Raw genomic sequence first — 5,343 nt, 5'->3', positions numbered from 1 at the left:
CATGGTGTGGCGGGGTGCCGAAGCAGGAGCGCTCCCGCCCAGACAGCGGCGGTGGGCCTGGCGCCCGGGACGCCCCTGCCGGCCACGGAGCCCGGGCCCCTCTCCCTCCTGGGCCTGCCCCCTTCCCCTCTCCGGCCTGGTCTCCCCTCATCCAGCCCGGCCCCCACGCGGGTCCCACAGGAATTTCTCTACATTACAAATCGGGTCATGTGACTCCTGCCAGACCCTCTCCATGGCCTCCCAGTGCTCTGGGAAGGAGGCCTGGCCCTCGCTGGTGCAGCTGTCTGGCCTCCTTCCCCCCAACTGGCGGCTCCACGTCCTGTCCAAGACCCACAATCTCCAAGTCCCAATCCGCCTTCCACCGCTGCTCGTCGCTGGAAATTCTCTCCTATCAGTCCCATTGCTGGATTCATTTCTTCTTTTCTTTAAAAAAAAAAAATTCCTTCAAGCCCCCAAAATGCAGATAAAATAACACAGCCCCCCCCCCCACCTTTTTTTTAGAGAATCGAAAACAGGCACTCAGAGGCCAGCAGATGGCGCAGGCCTACAGTGCTGGGCTTCTACGTGGTCGAGCGCAGTTCCCGTCCCGGACTCGGTGGCTTAAAACCCACGCTGGGCATGTGTGCCCGCGTGCCCAAGATCCCAGGAGGGAACAGCGTCGTGGTCATGTCACTGGACTCCCATGGTCGCAGTTCCTGTCTTGGACTCGGCAGCTTAAAACTCACACTGGGGGAACCAGCAGTTAGCGTAATGGCCATGTCGCTGGACTCCCACGTAGTCGACCGCGGCTTGAGTCCTGGACCCGGTGGCTTAAACTCACGCCAGGCACGTGTGCGTGCGTGCCCAAGATCCAGAGAGAAGAATGGAGGAGAAGGGATTGCAGTGTGACCATTCCCCCTGGGGGTAGATTTCTCGCTTTCTATCTCTCTGTCTCTCTCTGTCTGGCGAGCGCACGTGCCCTATAGCAAAAAACTTCTCAAAAAACAAAAACAAAAAAAACCCTCACACTGGGCATGTGTGCACGTGTGCCCAAGAGGAGAATGGAGAAGGAATTGCAGTGTGGCCATCTCCCCCGGGGGGGGTGTGACTTCTCGTTTTCTGTCTCTCTGTCTCTCTCTGTCCCTTTGTCTCTATGGAGAGTACATGGGCCCTATAGCAAAAACTTCTCAAAAAAAGAAAAAATCTCAGGAGGAGACTGGAGAAGGGACTACAGTGTGGCCATCCTCCAGAGGGTGATTTCTCACTCTCCCTCTCCTGTCTCTGTCTCTCTCTCTCCCCCATGAGCCCATGTGCCCTAAAGGAAAAACCTCTAAAGAAAAGATAAGAATGGGGACTAGCAGATGGCATAATGGTTATGTTGCTGGACTCCCATATAGCTGAACACGGTTCAAGTCTCGGACCAAGTTGCTTAAAATTCATACAAGGCAAATGTGGGAGCATACCCAAGATCCCAAGAGGAAAGTGGAGGAGAAGGGACTGCTGCATGGCCAGCCCCTTAGGAGGTGATTTCTCGCTTTCTGTCTCTCTAGCGAGCGCATGCGTCCCTTAGCAAAAATCTCTCTTAAAAAAAAAAAACATTTAAAAAAAAAAAAGGAAGGAAGAAAGAAAACAGCCACTCAAACCAAAATCTACACGTTCATAGCCAGCGCGGGTCCCAGGGGCACAAAGACAGAAACGACCCCACAGAGAGACGGGGAAGGAGTGTGGTGTGCTCATGTGCTGAACATTACACAGCCGCGGAAGAAGTGACCTTCGGGTACTTGCGACAACATGGGAGAGCCTCTGAAAAATGATGCTGAGGGACCAGCAGCTAGCATAATGGCTACGTCGCTGGACTCCCATGTAGTCGACCGCAGTTCAAGTCCCGGACCCGGCGGCTTAAACTCACACCAGGCGCGTGTGCATGCGTGCCCAAGATCCCGAGAGGAGGGACCAGCAGGTGGCGTGGTGATTAAGGTGCTGGACACTCCCACATGGCCGACCAGGGTTCAAGTCCTGAATCTGGTGGCTTGCTTTCTCACTTCCTCTCTCTCTCTCACTCTCAACCTCTGTCTCTTTCTGGTCAAATTAAAAATAAATAAATGAATAAATAAAAATAATTAAAAAAAAAAAGATCCTGAGAGGAGAATGGAGGAGAAAGGATTGCGGCATGGATTTCTTGCTTTCTATCTCTCTGTCTCTCTCTGTCTTTCTGGCGAGCGCGCGCACCCTATAACCAAAACCTTTCCCCCCCCAAAAAAAAAGAAAAGAAAAAAAAAATGATGCCGAGTAAAAGAAGCTGATCACGGGACCAGCAGGTGGCGTGGCGGTTAAGGCACTGAGCTCCCTCATGGTCGGCCATGGTTAGAGTTCAGGACCTGGCAGCTTGCTTTCTCACTTTCTCTCTCTCTCTGATGAGCACACATGCCCTATAGCAAATTAAATAATAAGAAGAACAATAAATAAAGTTAAATACATAATTTTAAAAGAGGTTTTTGCCCTGGAGTGCATGTGCTCTCTGGGGAGAGAGAGACAGAGACCATGAACACAAAGGGAGAAATCTCCCCTCCAGGGGGGACAGCCACTCCGTAATCCCTTCTCCATTCTTCTCCTGGGATCCTGGACACGCATGCACACATGCTAGGTGTGATTTTCAAGCCAGGTCCAGGACTCCAACTGCAGTCAGCCATGTGGGAGTCCAGCAACTTAGCCATTACACCATCTGCCGGCCCCGAATAATTCTATTTATTTATTTATTTATGGGGGAGAATTTTGCTAGAAGGTGTGTGTGCTTGCCAGAGAGATAGAGAGAGATGAGAAAGACAGCGAGAATCCCTGCCCCCTCCCAGGGAGATGACCATGCCATTCTCCCCCTAGGATTTGGGGCACACACACATATGCGTCCGGCGTGAGTTTCAAGCTGCTGGGCCTGAGATCCAGACTATGCTTGGCCACGTGGGAGGCCTTAATCACCACGTCACCTGCAAGGAAGAAGAAGAAAGGAAGGAAGCTAGTCACAGAAGGAGTGACATCCATACTGTATGACCCACTTACATAACGTGTGCACGTAGGCACAGCCGTAGGGACGGACGCTGATACCTGGTGATGGGGGCAGGGCAAAGACACGGGCATGCCTGCATGATGGGCGTGGGGCGTGTGCTGGGGATGGTGAAGGAGCCCGGAACTAGGCCGTGGCACGGTTGCACAATATGGGGAGTGCACTTAGTGCCATCAGATTGCTCACTTTAAAGTGGTTAAAATAGTCCATTTTAGGGCATTTTACCAAAAGTTAACACAGAGGTGCACAGGTACTAGTTCTGAAATATTAGGGATACGCCGGACTCCCCATTGCCTCCCTCCAAGATCTGACCGCCGGGCCCTTATCAAACACAACCTCCACCCCAAATCTGATGCTTATTACTTCCACAGATGTTCTTAGACTTTTCCTCCATATGTACATGCCTTTAAAATATGTAGGGGACCAGCAGTCAGCGTAATGGCTATGTCGTTGGACTCCCACGTAGTCGACCACGGTTCACGTCCCGGACCCAGGGGCTTAAACTCATGCCAGGCGCTTGGCGAGCACATGCGCCCTATAGCAAAAACCTCTAAAAAAAAATGTAGTATTGGGACAGGCAAGTGGCATGATGGTTAGAGGCAGTGCACTCCCACATGGCTGACCACGGTTCGAGTCCCAGACCTGGTGGTTTGTTTTTCACTTTCCCTTTCTCTCTGTCCCTTTCTGGTGAAATTAAATAATAATAATAATAATAATAAACACAATAAAATAAAGTAGATAATTTTTAAAGAATTACTTTATTTAACTTTTTCATTATTTACTCATTTATTTTATTTTAATTTGACCAGAGGGAGACAGAGTGAGAGAGAGAGAGAAAGAGGGAAAGTGAGAAAGCAAGCCGCCAGGTCCGGGACTTGAACCAGGGTGGGCCATGTGGGAGTCCCGTGCCCCTAACCACTGCACCACCTGCTGGCCCCCATAAAGTAGATAATTTTTTAAAATGTAATGTTGTGGCCATCGGGTGCTATGGTGGTTATGGCTTCCACATGGCTGATCACGGTTCAAGTCCTGGACCTGGAGGCTTATTTTCTCACTATCCCTTTCTCTCTCTCTGTCTCACTGGTCAAATTAAAATATAACACATAAAATTAAATAAAAAAATAATTCTTTTAAAAAACGTGGTGCTACCAATCAAGTGCTTTTACAAATCATGCTCCCGATTCACTATCGTTTCTCCTCTCTGAGAAGCTGAAAATATCCCTGAGACTATTTGCAAAACCTTCTAGTCCTCACTTGCAACCTCTGCAAAAAGGCAGAGCAAGCATTCGCCTCCTTCATGAGGCAGAGAGGAGTAAGCCGATTCGAATTTGCAAAGCCCTGCGGAGAGAATGCTGTCACTCGTTCTCACTGTTGGCTTTATTATGCCCCTTATTTCTTCCCCTTTTCTTCTCTGCGTATATGACAAGCGCCTAGGGTTCGGGTTCAGAAAGCACTGAAGGGTGGAGCAGGAAGGACTACTCCCTGGAGTCAGGCATGTCGCTGCTTTCTTCTGGACACCGCATAAACGAGCGGAGAGGTCACGTCTCCGCCGCCCTCCCCTCCACCCTCCTCTGCCCCTTCACCTTGCCCTTGGCGTCTCCCCCTGTCTCCACACACGGCCTCTTCTTTCCTCGTGGGGTGGCTGGCCTGTCCTTTGGCCCTCAGATCTCTGGGAGACACTTAGCTTGTTCCTAGCCACACGCAGCGAAATGCAGGGCCGCGAGCTAACCTGCTGCTGAGGTCTTTCTGTGCGTTTCTGAGCGGATCTCTCTGAAGAAGAAATTCCTGGAATTGCTGGTTCTACTGCTGTTCCACGTAGGAAAGGAGCTGTTTGCCCAAACTTGCCAACCGGGCGGACACGCAGCGGACCTCAGACTGCAGGTGCACTTCTGCAAACGCCCTCCCTGCTCTCCGTGAGGGTCTTGATGTAGCACTTTGGTTTCGTCCTGCAGGTTTCCAATGAAACATCGTTGCCTCCAGGAAGACCTCCAGAATCACCCCCACTCTCGTGCCATCTGAATTCAGAGCCTGCCCCGTTCCTTGCATTCCCACCGCATGAGTTTTCTACAGTAGAGCGGACCCCTCCCCTGGGCCGGGATGGGTCTGTCCGTCTGCCTCCCCCCGCAGACCTGAGCTCTAAGCAAGTGGAGTTCCAGGGCCCGTGTTGGCGCCACCGTCGCTCCAGCACCAAGGACAGAGGTAACCCATAGTAGGTGCTCTGTCGGTCCCGGCCGCCTAGGGCCGAGTGGAGAGCTGCGGGAGCTGGCCGCGCCGAGCAGACGGCGGCTCCGGGCGGGGACAGGTGT

At 51.7% G+C, this 5,343-nt stretch overlaps 1 protein-coding gene across 1 annotated transcript in view; it reads left to right on the top strand.

Annotated features, from left to right (window-relative positions):
- The window catches only part of ZNF579 (zinc finger protein 579), a 21,210-nt gene that overhangs the window by 11,447 nt on the left and 4,420 nt on the right, over positions 1–5,343 (top strand). The window lies entirely within an intron of this gene.

Source organism: Tupaia chinensis, unplaced genomic scaffold (genome assembly GCF_000334495.1).
Source record: "Tupaia chinensis unplaced genomic scaffold, TupChi_1.0 Scaffold000286_1, whole genome shotgun sequence".
NCBI classification, from domain to species: domain Eukaryota; kingdom Metazoa; phylum Chordata; class Mammalia; order Scandentia; family Tupaiidae; genus Tupaia; species Tupaia belangeri.
The sequence above is the reverse complement of the archived record's forward strand: the minus strand, read 5'-3'. Positions and strand labels throughout refer to the sequence as shown.